The following is a 16201-nucleotide window of genomic DNA, read 5'->3' as shown; positions in this document are numbered from 1 at the left end:
CTGTGTTGGCGTCTCGGCAGTTGTTGGTAGGCTTGGGCCAAGTCTAACTTTGCAAAGACTTGCCCTTGCCCCAAAGAGTGCAGCAAGTGTTGCACCACGGAACCGGTGGCGCTTTTCTGTAAGGCTTTGTTTAGCGTCGCCTTGTAGTCAGCGCAGATTCTAATTGACCCATCTGGTTTTACTGGGGTGACGATTGGCGTCTCCCACTTTGCGTGATCGACTGGCACCAAAATCCCCTGATTTATGAGCTTATCTAGCTCCTTGTCAATTTTAGGTTTGAGGGCAAAAGGGACTCTCCTTGCCTTTAACCTAATGGGGGCTACCTGGGGGTCTAAGTTGAATGAAATAGGGGTCCCCTTGTACTTGCCCAGGCAGTCCTTGAAGACATCTTCGAACTCATTCATAAGTATGTCTTTCAGGTTACAGTCACTTCTGTAGATGCCGGTCACGCCCATGCCCAGTGCACGAAACCAGTCTAGTCCCAACAAACTAGGCAGGGTCCCTTCGACGATCGTGATGGGCAGGGTCTTCTTGTGTGGTCCGTACTCGACTCGGACAGAGGTGGTCCCTCGAACAGGGATTCGATTCCCCTGGTAGTCGTGGATTCGTAGTCGTTGTGATTGTAGGTGACGCTTCGCGACTGCTGGCAGTGACTTCGCCAAAGTGTCCCAGGACATGATGGTGATAGCTGACCCGGTGTCCACTTCGAGTCGGCACCGTACTCCCTCTATTTTGGGTTTGGTGAAGATCTTCTTCTCCACTCGGGTTGAGGCGCGGCCTATGACCACAGTCGTTTGGTTTGAATCCGCGCCTTTTTTGTTTGAGCCAATCGCGGGTCGCCTTGCCGATCCCGCGCTCTGATTGGCCGATTTGAATTTTCGGCGGGAAGGTTGGGGAGCTCGACAGACTTGAGCTAGGTGCCCTTTTTTCTCGCACCGCCGACATGTTGCGTCCTTAAACTTGCAGCGTTGGCGCTGATGTTGACCTCCGCAACTTCCGCATTCGTCCCGGTCCTCTTTGCCCCGTTTCTCGGTTCGGCAGACCCCTTCCTCATCCTCTCCGTCGGACTCGGTCTGGATCTCTTCTTGGTGCACCGGGGTTGACTTTGTGCTCGCCTTTGGTGTGAGAGGCTTTTGAAGCGTCTCCGCCGCTTGTGTGGACATTTCATGCGCTCGGGCTTCGTCCAGGGCGTTCGCCAGTGTCAGGTTGCTTTTCGATAGCAGCCGCCTCCTCAAACGCATGTCTCTGACCCCCCTGATGAGTTGCTCCAGTAGCACCTCGTCCAGGTCTCGGTACCCACAGTCTTTGGAGGCTTTCCGGAGGGCGGCCATGTAGTCGCCGATGGATTCGCCCTCTAGCTGCCGGCGTTCTCCAAATTCAAAACGCCGCACGTATTTGGACGGCGTTGGCGCGAAATGGTTTTTTAACATGGTTTGCAGAGTTTGCCACGATACCGATTGTATCGGCGTTGGCTCTGCCAGGGCTTCCGCGATGTCGATGACCTCGGGACCGCAGTGGCTCAAGAAGTATGCCCTTTTGCGGTTGTCTGGAATTCCCTGCAGTTCGTTGGCTTCTAGAAAGCTTTCGAAACGGGTCATGTACGTTCCCCATTTCTCTCTAGCTGGGTCAAACGGTGCGGGCGGAGTGTAACTGGCCATCTCCGCTTTTCTGCCCTGTGTTTGCTGGGTTCGGTTCTGCCGTGCTTCAGCTCGGTTCTGGTGCTCCTTAGCCTCGAAATCCCACCTTCGTCGCCAGTGTTAAGTTCGGGAAGTAACGAGGCTGGAGACCAGGGTAGTGACAACAGATCTTTAATATATGGTGAACCCAGCAACAAACTGGGGAGAAACAACCCTTTATATACTGTTTATCCGGCGGCTTCAACCAATCAGCAACGTGCTTGGTTCCCGCCAAAACATTTAAAGATACATAACACAAAGAGTATCTCTTTAGTGGTCATTCAGATTTTTGCTGCTCCTTTCTGATAGCTCTAGTATTACCAATTAAGTTATGAGCCTACAGTATATTTTGATGGCAGAAATAACATTTTAAAAATGAAATCTACAGTATATTACTGGGATCTGACCCTAACCTAACCTTACCAATAACTGGTTTATTTAAAATCTATTATCATAAATTGTGTAACCCATGACAAGAAAAAGAGTACGTGGAGGAAGGGGTCTATTCACTAAAATAGAATGTGTTGCTTTTTACCATCTTTAATACAGCCACAGGCATTGGAGTTAAACATAGAGCAGCGCCTCTTCTGCTCTGCCCCATGGAATGCAGTTCTGAGGAGTCCAAAGATGCCTCCTTGGGTATCAATTTTCTTAGACAATCTCCTTCCAATGATGGCTATTCTTAGCAATTGCTGTAATTGACTTAGGACTTTCCAAGTCTCCTCTAAGAGATCTAGAGAATTCAGGACAGCTGAAGATGAACATGCAAAGGAAAGGCTGTAGCTCACTGGCCCCATAAAGCAAGTCTTAATCAACGGCCATATATGGGCAGCCTCCAGATATTGGGAACAAGAAGCCAGAGCAGGAGGCAACCTTGAAGGTTGGGCAGGAATAATTAATCGTGTCTGTAAGGAGCTATTTTCTAGTCCACAAGCTCATAGCTTGAGCCACAAAAATGGTGAAGCTGCTTCATACAATGCCGGCCACACTTCCCTGCAATCTGTGTCCTCTCTAATTGCATCCAGTTTTGATTTATGCAAAATGCAGAAGTTCAGTTATCGACTGAAACTAATGGCAGAGAATATTTGTCATGCATGCTAAGACAACCCCCTTGGTTATCATATTTGTTAGAGGCACTATTGAAATCTGCACTTTTGCCAGTCCATTGATTCTCCATCTAAGGTGACTTTTGGGGAAGGAGAATTGCCGGAAATTTGCTGAGAACGTTCTTCTTCAGAGGGAGAGGAAGGTTGGTAACCAAACAATAACCAAAACTCCTTTCTATTTCTATGGGACATTTTGTCCTGAGTTAGTCAGGAATGCCACTCCAGTTTTAAAGAACAATCTGGCCAAAAATGTTAAGCAGCAACAATTTATTTATTTATGTCCAGCCTTTATTGTTTTTTACAAATAACTCAAGGTGACGAATGTATCCAAAACACCTTCCTCCTCTTATTTTCTCTACAGCAACCTTTTGAGGTGGATTGGGCTGAAAGACAATGATTGGCCCAAGGTTACCCAGCTGGCTAAGGCAGGACTTGAATTCATTTTTCCTCTTTCTAGTCTGGTGCCTTAACCACTGGCTCTGTTTTGTTTCAAAAAAAAAAAAAGTCTTCGGATGGGCATGCACCAATCCCCCAGATCAAAATGCCTTAGCTCCACATTGTAATTACTTCAAAAGATCCAAATATTGAAGTAACAGTAACAGAGTTGAAAGGGACCTTGGAGGTCATCTAGTCCAACTCCTTGCTCATGCAGGAGACCTCTACTAGAGATTCAAACCATCAGACTGCTGACCTTTCTGATCGACAAACTCATTCTGAACCACCAACTCATTCTTTTTGCTCATTTTTATTTTCATGTTTTTGATGTAGGTTCCTCTGCTTCTTCTAGAAATGAAGCTGATGCCTGTGCTCAACCTTATATTTTTATCAAGAAGCATTCGAATCCTAGTTTAAGATTTTTGTGGATGTCAATGAACTCATTCTTCAAAGCGACCAAGCGATTTTCTCCAGTGCAGTTATAACCATAGCAAAGACACACCCTGGTAATCTTTGTGTATGTGTGTGTGTGTGTGTGTGCGCGTGCCATATCCTGTGCCATCACCAAGAAAACATTATAAGCCCAAGAGGAAAGCAAGTTTAAATCATCCTTAGTTATAACCAAGTTCCCTCATTCTGACCCATCCAAGGGCACGATCTCTAAGGCTTTCATCAATTTCCTTAGAAGGAAAGAGAGAGGTGACTTCAGTGAGTGAGAACAGGGGAAATTGAGACAGAATAAAGACTGGGTAGCAGGCCCAGCAAATGTTATGCCACTAGTTTTCTGCCAAATGTACCAAGTGGTACAGCCCATTTTATTCTGTGTCCTCACAACACTTTGTTTGCCTCATCCTCACGTCATGTTTAGCATAGCTTTATCCCTGCTTTTCATTAAGTAACTACAAAATACAGAGAGTTAAAATAGTCTAGAAAATGTATATTTATGAAATCAGATCTTCCTTTCACAATAGGAAGAGCTGGGTTAGGATAAGAGTCTATGATTTTGTAACTGTATTTGCATGATATGCTTAGACTGGTTAACTTCATCGGGTTAAAGCTACTGTATCTGTACTACCAAAATCCAAGCGATCACTAGGTGGCAACCTTAAACTAACTACATATACTAGTACACATGCACAACACAGTTAGCTCAACTTTGTTGGCTATTTTATGATTGAATGTGTTACATAAGTGTAATCAATATCTAAAAATGGATTGGAATAGCCAGGTATGTTAGATTTCAAAATCATTCATCCATTTAGGATGGCCATATTAGCTGTAGATTATGAGAGTTCTAATCCAATATACATGAAAACTATTCAATTAAGGAAAGCTGGGCATTGTTTTTGTTGTATTCTCAGAACAACAATGAGGAGGCGATGCAGGGTAACAATTAAAAACCATTTATTAACTGACAGAAACCTTCAACCGTGACTCGCTTCCGATACTTGGATAACGAGTTAACAAGCAACAACAACAGCGCTGACAGCTCTTTTATATAGGAGCTGTCAGCGTCTCAGCCAATCAGCGTGCTACTGTGTCCCGCCAGTTTGCTGCCTTGCCGGCAGACCAATCAGCTGTGCGCCCCATATCACATGGCCGCCGGCTGTCCATAGCACTCCTTCCCTCCTGGATCGCGCAAGCGTAATCGGCCAAGTATGCCGGGCGGTGTCGGCTCCTCCCTGACCTGCGCGGTGCAGCATTTTCAATTTGGGATGGTGGACCTTTCAGCGGAGTTTCTGTAACTGCTGGAGGCGGATCGGCTGCTACTGCAGGAAACTCGCTTACAGCCTGTTGACCCTGACATGGGGGTAAGTCTGTGGCCTCGCTTGTACTGGAAGACCCCCCTGTGCTAGGAATGTCCTCAACTTCCTCCTCATTGCCTACCATCACAGGTGTCAGTGGGGTAGCTATCTCATTGGGGGTTTCTCCACCGAGGGGTGCAGGCGTTTCCGTATTTGATCAATGTGCCGCCGCCAAATCGCCCATCGTCCAATTGCACGCGGTATGAATGAGGCCCAGTTACCTCAACTACCTGACCTGGCAGCCATCGGGGGTCCCCACCAAAATTTAGGGCATAAATCCATTCCCCTGATTGGAATATCCTAGCCCCTCCCATGGAGTCCGGGGGTTTCTCTGTCGAGTAGTCAGGATGCAATCGATCAAGAGTAGTTCTCAACCGCCGGCCCATCAGTAGCTCGGCCGGGCTACGGTTAGTTATTGGGTTAGGTGTTGAGTGCTGTGATAGGAGATCGTGGCAAGTTTTGTATGCCAGTCCCCAGGCCCTAACTTTACCAGGACCTCTTTGGCCGATCGGACGGTTCGTTCAGCCAGGCCATTGCTGGCGGATGGAGCAGGGCCGACAGCGCATGGCGAATGCCATGCCTCGCGAGGAAGGTCTGGAAGTGTGCTGATGTTAATTGCGGACCGTTGTCTGACACCAACACATCAGGCAGGCCATGAGTAGCGAACACCTTCCTCAATGTCTTTACAACCACCTCAGCAGTGGTCGAAGTCATGGATGCAACCTCGACCCACTTAGAATATGCATCCACTACCACCATGAATGTATGGCCCTGGAAAGGGCGGCGAAATCAAGTGGATACGGGACCAAGGAGCCCTAGGGTTTCCCATTCCCTAACGGCCGCTGTGGGTGGAGCTGCCATATTCTCTTGGCATCGCTGACAGCTCGCTACCCAGTCTGCAATAGCTTCATCTAACTTTGGCCACCACACGTAGCTGCGGGCCAAAGCTTTCATTCGGGCTATGCGGGTGACCCTCATGCAAGCGTGTGCAACACCACCTCCTGTAACTCCTTAGGTATTATGACCCTGGAGCCCCACAACAGGCAGCCTCGCAAGATAGAGATCTCGTGCTGCTTGAGCCCGTAATGTTGAAATTCGGGCTCTAGCTTTCCTGGGCCAACCCTTTTCACCCAGTCACAGATCTGGCGGAGAGTACTATCCCTGGAGGTGAGCCTAGCCACATCTGCAGCAGTAACAGCTGCCAGCCGGTCATCTATAAGAAGGACGGAGGGCGCGGAGCGGGTCCTCAACCTCAACAGGCAGGGGACACCGGCTCAGAGCATCGGCATGACCCATAGCTTTGCCAGCCCGATGAACCAGTCTGTACTTGTAAGCAGCCAGGAAAACAACCCAGAGTCATTCTGGGAGACAGGATACTCGGAGTCTGGCGATCGCTGGCCAGGATGCCCAACAACGGCTTGTGGTCGGTGATCAAGTCAAGCAGCCATACATATAGTCATGGAAACGTTTCACGCCTGCCACAGCCGCCAAAGCTTCCTTGTCAATGTGACCGTAGTTCCGTTCCGTAGATGAAAGAGTTCTGGAAAAATAGGCAATGGGGGCTTCTGAACCATTAGGCAGCCTATGGCTCAAGACAGCCCCCACCCCGTATGGAGAAGCGTCACAGGCCAATGTGAGTGGTAAGTTGGCGTCGTATTGCACCAATACCTGGGTGGACAACAGTAAGTCCTTAACAGCATGAAATGCCCTGGCCTCCTTCTGTCCCCAGGCCCACGGCATATGGGATCTCAGGAGTCGGTGGGCGGCTCTGCAACGTAGATTTGTGGGGCAAAAATATGTTATAAAAGTTCAGTATGCCCAAGAAAGCTTGTAGCTCCGTTTTATTCTTGATTGTAGGGGCCTCCTTGATGGCACGCACCTTCGACGGTGATGGGTGCAGACCATTGGCGTCCACCAGGAACCCGAGGAATTCGACCTGTCGACGCCTAGCTTGCATTTGTGCAGTTTAAGCTTTAGTCCCTTCTGCGGAAGCGAGACAATACAATCTGAAGGCGGTTAACAAGCTCTGCTTGGACATGGCTGACACGAATATGTCATCAAAATATGGTATCACTCCCGGCAAGCCATGTAAAAGCCTCTCCATGAGGCTCTGAAAGATGCCGGGCGGCCTTTACGCCCGAATTGGAGCCGGCGACACTTGAATGCTCCCCTGTGTGTGGCGATGGTCTGTGCTTCCGCAGTTGCATCGTCCACCTCCAACTGCTGATATGCTTGAGCCATGTCGAGCTTTGCGAAGATCGAACCACGGCCCAAGGAATGAAGAAGGTGCTGGACCACGGAACTGGATAGGGATTCGCCTGGAGAGCCCGATTGATTGTCGCCTTATAATCTGCACAGATTCGAATAGAGCCGTCCGATTTAAACGGAAATAATATGGGTGGCTTCCACCTAACCTGCTCTCGGGTTCTAAAATTCCCTGCTCTATCAGTTTATCGATCTCCTTGTCCACCTTGGGACGGAGGCGAAGGAACCAGCGTGGCTTAAGGCGTCTAGGGGCTATGCTAGGGTCCATATTAAATGATATAGGAGTCGGTATATTTTCCTAGCTTGTCATTGAATCGTCAGCAAATTCAGTAACCAGATCTGAGAATGGATCTGGCGTAGTGCCGTGTATTCCAGTTACTGCCAATCCCAGAGCCTCGAACCACTCTAGGCCTAGCAGGCTGGGCAGCGAGCCATTGACCACAACTAACTTAAGGCGGCCACTGAAATTTCTGTATTGTACCCTAAATCTTCCGCAACCTAAAATGGGAATATGATTCCCCTGGTAATCGCGCAGTCTGAGCCTGCAGGACAACAATCTGCTCTTCACTATCGAAGGCACTAACCTCCTAAGTGTATCCCATGATATGATTGACACAGATGATCCTGTGTCAATCTCCATTACAAATCTTGCCCTCGATTAACACTGAGAGAAACAACTTCTTTTTCAAACTGGAGCTAGCCTGATCAACTATTTCCTCAGGCCAGCTGCGCACAATTGTAAAACAGTCCTCTTCCACCTGTTCCATTCTATTCTGTGGCCTGTAACCTCGAGTGTTAGGCCTCGCTGGTTACCATTTACAGGAGTATGGCTCTACAGACCCTTGCTAAATGCCCTTCTTACCGCACCGCCTGCAATCAACATTTTTAAAGCGGCAGGCAGGCGGTTGTGGTTTCCTCCACACCCCACACGGACCCTGAGTCTTCTTTCCCTCAGGTTCCCTATTATTTTTGGTCTGGGAGGCTTTAAGGCGGCTGATCTCCCATTCCCCTTCACTTGCTTGGTCCAATTCTACTTCCTCCTGGTGAACAGCGGATGGTTTATCCGTTGTTGCTGAATTAAAAGGCTTCCTAATTTCTGTAGCTGACTGATTAGATAATTCAGAGGCTCTAGCCTCATCTATGGCCGTTTGCAATGTTATATCAGTTCTAGCGAGCAGCCGGCGTTGAAGTCGAATGTCCCTGACTCCACAAATCAACTGATCCAGCAATATCTCCTCCAGCTCCTTAAACTCACAATACAGGGCGGCTTGTCTTAGAGCAGCTGTGTATTGTGCAATGGTCTCCCCCTCCTTCTGATATCTAAATCTAAATGCATGGCGTCTAGCAACTCTAGATGGCAGTGGGGCATAGTGACCCTTCAAAACAGCTAACAGGGTCTCCCAAGCCACATCCTGGACTGATTGAGGTGCCAAAAGAGCTCGTGCATTCTCAAACATATCATGTCCACAGACACTCAGGAATACAGCTAACTTCCTGTCCCGGGTAGCCCCTTATAATCATTAGCAGATAGGAAACAAGCAAAACGGTCTAAGAAGGAATCCCAGGTTTCCTTTGTCTGATCAAAGGGTGTGAAGGTTGATAACGTTGCCATGCTTGGTTAGGCACTGTTCTGCAGCTTTAACTGACCCGTCTTTGTCTTCGCTGTGGATCTGCTCAGCTGATAGTTCTTAACGACTCTGTAAATGACTCTGTTAGCCCTGCCGCCTCAGGCAAATCCCATCCTCGTCGCCAGTGTTGTATTCTCAGAACAACAATGAGGAGGCGATGCAGGGTAACAATTAACAACCATTTATTAACTGACAGAAACCTTCAACCGTGACTCGCTTCCGATACTTGGATAACGAGTTAACAAGCAACAACAACAGCGCTGACAGCTCTTTTATATAGGAGCTGTCAGCGTCTCAGCCAATCAGCGTGCTACTGTGTCCCGCCAGTTTGCTGCCTTGCCGGCAGACCAATCAGCTGTGCGCCCCATATCACATGGCCGCCGGCTGTCCATAGCAGTTTTTTTAGTTTGTTTAGTTATTGTGTGCTCCCCAGCAATGGTCTGGATGTTAAGGGGGGGTGGGGTGTGGACTCACCCAAAGGATTTACAGGATTTGGCATTATTTTTCCTTGGATGATCAGAAGAAATTTCCGGATCTAATATAAATTGATTCTAAATTTTTGAAATAATACTGTACCTTCAAGAGTAATAATAGTACCTTGTTTGTTCACAATATCATGCCAGATTCTGTTTGTATTGTACTGACATTACTTTATTCCCAAAACTTTCAGCTTAACTAATATATAAATTTGAAGTTGTGACTGTTGTTGCATTTGAGAGTTTAGAAATAATCCCAACTAATCAAAGCTATTTAATTTACAGAAGATTGGAAAGACATAGCATTATATTCAGTGGTGGTTTCTAACTGGTGTTACCACTGGTTCGCTTCGCGCACATGTTTTGCGCACAGTTGGCGGGCACGTGCAAGCAAAGTGAGCACACATGTCAAACTTGCGCTTCACCCAAGCGCATTGAATTGCAGAACAGCTGAGGCATGGCAATCTGCTCTGCAGCGCCTTTCAGCTGGTCTAAAAATGAAGGAATAAAGGTAGGTATAGCGCAGGGGCGGGAAGGAGGGCTCAGCTGATCGTCGGAGTGAACCGGTTCGCTCTTACATCAACATTTCCACTACCGGCTCTCCTGAACTGGGGAAAACCGGTAGCAACCACCACTGATTATACGTATGGTATGGTATGGTATGGTATGGTATGGTATGGTATGGTGATATACATTCTGCACACATCCATCCATAAATAAACCAAAATGCATCATTTATAAATAAACAAAGAGTGAATAAGACTGAGATATCTATGGAGATTCACAGTCAACCAGGTCGTGGTTGTCCCCAAGGTGCTTTTTCAAAAGGCAACTGGACTTTGTTTTTCCTTGAAGGAAGTTGCCTTTTAGAAAGCACCTTTGGGATAAGACTGAAGTATCAACAGCCTTGGGGAAACTCCCAGTATTTTCAAAACAACAGTTTTAAAAGTTAGAAAAAAGAGGAAGTAAGACAACTATGAGGCTACAGCATGTGCAGCAAGTATAAAATACTGTTTTGTGGGAAGATGACCAAAATGGAAAAGGGGAAGGAGAAATCCTGAAGAAGGCTATGCAGTTAGTCTGGCACCTACTGCAACATTTTGCTGTAGGTCCCACTTCTCTTGAATTTCTGACTCAGCCCTTTTTGCTCATACTTCTTGCTGAAGACCTAAAGTTAAAGAAAGGTAAGTCTACTTCCAATTCGTGCCATTCTTTTAGAACATTGCTTGTCCACAGCAGATATAATTACATCAGGTTAAGCCGATATTCAAAGAAAATGCAAAGGAAATATATTAAAACACATGTGTGCATGTACACACACACAATATATATTTGATAGTGCATGCACTTGTTTACATGTTTGCTTGGGGGTATGTCCCACTAAATACAGCAGAACCTCAGTTCTGATTTGATAGTCACAAGATTACAGTCTGAGCTTTTTCCAGCAACTTTTACTCATACGGTATTTCCAAGCAAGACTTTTATCATGCATTGATTTTTCTTCATCTCCATTATGGAATTTTGCAAAAGGGAAGGTATCCAGACACCATCATTTTCACTATAAGCATAACCTTCCCATATTTTTATTTATTTATTTATTTATTTATTTATTTATTTATTTATTTATTTATTTATTTATTTATTTAATTAATTTTGTCATAACAATATATACAAGCATAACACAAAAGATTATATAATATATAAACATATACATGAGGAGAAACAAGGAAGTATAAGCATATATATATATACGGAAAGAAACAATAGGACAGGAACGGTAGGCACGTTTGTGCTCTTATGCACACCCCTTAGAGTCCTCTTAGGAATGGGGTGAGGTCAACAGTGGATAGATTTTGAATAAAGCTTTTGGGGTTATGAGAAGAGACCACAGAATCAGGTAATGCATTCCAAGCACAGATAATTCTGTTACAGAAATCGTGTTTTCTGCAATCCAAACTGGAGTGGTTGACATTAAGTTTAAATCTGTTGGTAGCTCTTGTGTTATTGTAGTTAAAACTGAAGTAGTCATTGGTAGGAAGGACATTACAATGGATGATTCTATGAGCTAAACCCAGGTCCTATCAAAGGCGACCGAGTTCCAAGTTTTCTAGACCCAGGATATCAAGTCTGGTGGAATAAGGTATTTTATTGGTTATGGAGGAGTGGAGAACTCTTCTCGTAAAATACCTTTGGACACGCTCAACTGTATTGATGTCAGAAATATGGTATGGATTCCAGGCAGGCGAGCAGTAATCAAGAATTGGCCTAGCAAATGTTTTATATGCTCTGGTCAGTAGTGTGGTGTTTTTGGAAAAGAAGCTACGTAGAATTAAGTTAACAACTCTTTTTTGCTATGTAGTTGCAGTGGGCTTTGGCACTTAGATCATTAGATATAAAAATTCCAAGGTCTTTGACCTTGGACCGCCTGCTGTTTCTACATGCCTCCCACCGACCCGTACGCTCTCACAGAGAGGGTCTTCTCAGGGTGCTGTCCGCCAAGCAGTGTCGGCTGGCGGCCCCCAGGGGAAGGTCCTTCTCTGTGGGAGCACCTACCCTCTGGAACGAACTTCCCCCCGGTTTACGCCAATTGCCTGACCTTCGGACCTTTCGCCGGGAACTGAAAACTTATTTATTTATCCAAGCGGGACTGGCCTGATTTTTAAATTCTAAATTTTTAATTTTTAATTTTTAATTGTAATTTTACTGGGTATTTTATATGGTCAATTGGACAGTTTTAATTTCGGCCTTTTATTGAATAAGCTTTTTAATTGTTATTTTAATATGCATATAAATTGTTTTAAATGAAGGCTGTACACCGCCCTGAGTCCTTCGGGAGAAGGGCGGTATAAAAGTTTAATTAAATAAATAAATAAATTTGACAGGGTGGGGGTCATCTGTGAGGTAATGTCCATCAAGCATTTTTCTACAACATTTCTTCCATCTTTTTTCCTATGAAAGAAAAGAGATCGAAAATCCCACACAAAACTTTTGACTGCAGCTGTAAGGGACATCTGGGTCTGCAAGTATCCATTTTCTCATACACACAAATCCTTCTTCATTTATATTTCAGTTTTACTAAGTACAGTCATTGGCATTCAAATATAAAGCTCGATATGCAGTTTACATTGTCCTGTTTCAAGAAATCTGAGTTTATATTAGTTTGAAATTAAAATGAAAATAGACTTTTTAAAGGGAGTAAAAAAAACCCAAAAGCTGCTTTGCCTAAATAAAGCATACCAGTTTTAAACTTTTGCCCCCCCCCCAAAAAAAAACCAAAAAACCCAACTATGGAAAACTTTGCAGTTTTGTCCAAAGATCCATGCCTTACATTTTCAGGATATATATTATATAATATGTGGCTTCTGCCCTAGATATCCAAAGGGATTACTAGAAATGCAAAAATATGGACGAATTGTCAGTGCTTTTGTGAAAATCAAATAATCATGTGTGCAAATAACCTCTTAAGTGCATGCTGCTCAAATGATCTATCTAGGCCCAAAGAATGAAGTCTACATGAGTTCCACAAATATTCGCTGGCCACACTCACCAGCTGTAACCACCAGCTAATTAGTAGCAGATCTTCACCAGGTAAAGATCCAATGAAATAAGTTGACCAGCATGGGAGAGACATGCACCAACATGGCTAAAGGAATCATGCAACTCTCATTACAAGGGGCCTTCTAACAGGCCTCCCCTAAGAAGCACTTTAGGTCTGCAAATGAGTCAGAGGTAGTCAATCATGCCTTTGTGCTGAAGATTTGTTGAATGTGTTAGAAAATATGTGGTGACTGGTAACAGATACTCCACAGTGTGAAAACTGTCCATTTGAACATTATGAATTAGGATTATGCATGCTTTGAAAATGAGTCACAGAAGTGTTTTAAATCTGCAAGTACAGCTCATCTCTGCTATTCATTGAAACAGCCATGGTTTTCTCTTCCTCTTCCTCCTCCACCTTTTTTATTGCTAAGCTTCTACAAGCTGCTTTAAGAATCACATTAATGCATTAATGCATTAAAGCAGCTGCATTTTTTCTTTTTTAAAAAAAACACAGGTATGGCTGCTGGGATTGTCACAGAGAGAAGCTGAATTCATGCAAGGTGCTGAAAAGCATTTCTGAATAAATGTGAAAGTATAGACTGCCATAATTGCTTTCTGAGTTGATTGTTTGATTGATTGAATATAATTTCAGTTACTCTTCCCTTAGTGGGGACAGGAAATAGATCTTCAGTCTTCTTCCTATATATATATATATATGCTTATACCGCCTAATATTTACTCATATATATGTTTATATACTATATAATCTTTTTGTATGATGTTGTGACAAAATAAATAAAATAAAATAAAATAAAATAAACCTGTGTGATCATTTCCCAGGTATATCAATCAATAAGGATAATTCTAAAACTGTTATCTTCAAATCCTTCCAGATTGCCATTTGTCAAGATAGCTAAATTTTTAAATGTTGGCTAGTTGGCAAAACTGTCTCTGGAATGTGTAAAATGCTTGTTCTTTAAGAGTACCAAACAATTTCAAGGCATCCAGAAGAAAAATCTGAAAAACTAGCTCCCAAATGCGATAAACAGAATCACTTAATACCATCAATATCTTCATAAAGGCGACAACCATTTTTAGTGGAAAAAGAAAATGTCATAAACTAGCCTCTTACTCTGAAAGATTGATGTCTACAGATTTGATTTTAAGAAAAGGAAAACGTAGGATCTGCTTGCATAGCCAATTCCATCTATTTTATGTATTAACTTACATACTCACAGTGCCACATTTGGCTCTGAATGACTGACAATCAGAAAGAAATCATTTAAAAAAAAACCTCAGTAAAAATACTTCCCTCCCCTAACTCGACATTTATTCAGCCGTGTACCTGTCATTTTGAAAACATAAAAGGGAAGTTGGTAGTTAGGAAACAGCACTGACTGGAAGGGAGTCTTTGCAAATCAAGATGAAGTCCTGTAAGGCCTTGAGAATTTCTGTCAGATAACACCTAAATATATTTGTGCTGCATAACAGGTTTCTTTTCCTGATACCATATATTGCTTTTTAGAATGTTAAAGGGAGGAGATTGGTAATGACCTAATACCAAAAGCAAAATCCAGGGACACTTGAATCAATTCACTCTTGTTATGATTCCAATCTTTATCTCAAGATTAAGTGAATTATCCATTGGGTGCTTTAATGATTACTTTGCAAGGACATTTAAAATGTTAGCAAAATGATTGATCTATTGTTCTACATTCATTTTTTATTTTTACTCCAAGTCACCTGACTTCATGCTAAACCTATAAGATATACAGTATTCAAGCAAAGTATGGCATGTGACTGATTCTAATCATCTACTCCAAAATGTTACTTTTCATTCATTTGTGATGAGCGGCCAAACCCAAGGCTTGTGCCTATGATACTGGAGGGTTTCCTATGGGCACTCAAGAATCAAGGCTGTTGAAGAATGCCAACTTGGTTAAATGACAAATTAATGTGTGCCCAAAGTTCACATCCATAGCTTTTCATTTACACAGTGGTCTTTATTTGATGCTTCTTTGCTCATAGGACACCACTATACCACAAAATATATGCTTACAATTGCAAAGACACTTGAAAGAGGAAATCAAACAAAATCTCTTCCTCTTAGTCCCTTGATTTTCAAGAAAGATCCCCATCTAGGGTAAATTGGAACTGGGTGGTAATAGCGGAGGAAACTTTTCATCAAGATTGTAATATGGAGGGAGGATGGTAAAAACATTTTTCCTATCTGATATGCCACAATTTAAGTCTTGATCATTTTCTTCCTGCCCACCCAATAGGTGCTATTTTAAATCTACCCACCCGAAATCACGAGTACATGTAAACACACACAAACAAGAGAAGCATAAGTTTGCATCTGAATTTTCAGAATTGTGATGAGAAAATACAATTTCTTCTGCATTCAAATCAATGCTACTAGAGACGACATGCACACACATATTTAAGAAAGGCCAAGACTCCAATGGGACTGTAACATCATGAGCATCTTCATAGTCATTGCATTTTCTGAAACCCAAGGCAGACATCAAGAATTTGAAAAGCTTAAGATTTGTAGCTATATTAACTTCCACCATGCTGTAAGATGTATAGCCACTCTATGTCTTATAACCATTAATATAAGACTCAGATTAGGCATCAGGTTTTTAAAAATAGATCTCCCACAGTGTTATTGAAAGTAAGAGGCCAGTGTAAGGAGCACAGAGTACAGTAAACTCTATCCTGCCCCAAATATCCACTCTGGAGCTATAGTATTCCCTACTGCTGTTCCATCAACACATTGTAGTTTGCATGGTATGGAGTCTAGCTCAGAGAAAAATGGTATTGGGGGAACAGGCTGATTCATTTCCCAGCTCCCATACAGTTCTCATGACTGAGGTTTAATTTTATGGTGTCTGCTGCTGTGACATCTAATTTATTCCTAAAAGCCAGAATTTAATATTTAAGACTGTGGAAGAAGCATAAACGGAGTTGTGAAACACATATGAAACACAGATCAGCCAAGCATATCTTTGCCTAACTTGTTGTACAAACCCAAACCAAGTGGTTAATGTGCGGGTCATGTGTACCCAGGAATTTGGGTTAATTGAGTAAGTTACCCATAAGAGTGTCTCGCAAACTTAACTGCAGGCAAGAAGGCCACAATAGCAAAGAAGCTGGAGCCTGGATCCCAAATTGTTTATCTGATACACCTCTGGATTTGTCATTCCCCCTTTCTTTTAAAGAGTCTCATTTTATCTACTTTAAAGAAAAAAATCAGAAGAAAAAGAG

At 43.6% G+C, this 16201-nt stretch overlaps 1 protein-coding gene across 2 annotated transcripts in view; it reads right to left on the bottom strand.

The window, feature by feature from the left end:
* LSP1 (lymphocyte specific protein 1) overlaps window positions 1-16201 on the bottom strand; it is a 134402-nt gene that overhangs the window by 118007 nt on the left and 194 nt on the right. The gene's annotated exons all lie outside the window — the stretch shown is intronic.

Source organism: Ahaetulla prasina, chromosome 1, assembly GCF_028640845.1.
Source record: "Ahaetulla prasina isolate Xishuangbanna chromosome 1, ASM2864084v1, whole genome shotgun sequence".
NCBI classification, from domain to species: Eukaryota; Metazoa; Chordata; class Lepidosauria; order Squamata; family Colubridae; genus Ahaetulla; species Ahaetulla prasina.
The sequence above is the reverse complement of the archived record's forward strand: the minus strand, read 5'-3'. Positions and strand labels throughout refer to the sequence as shown.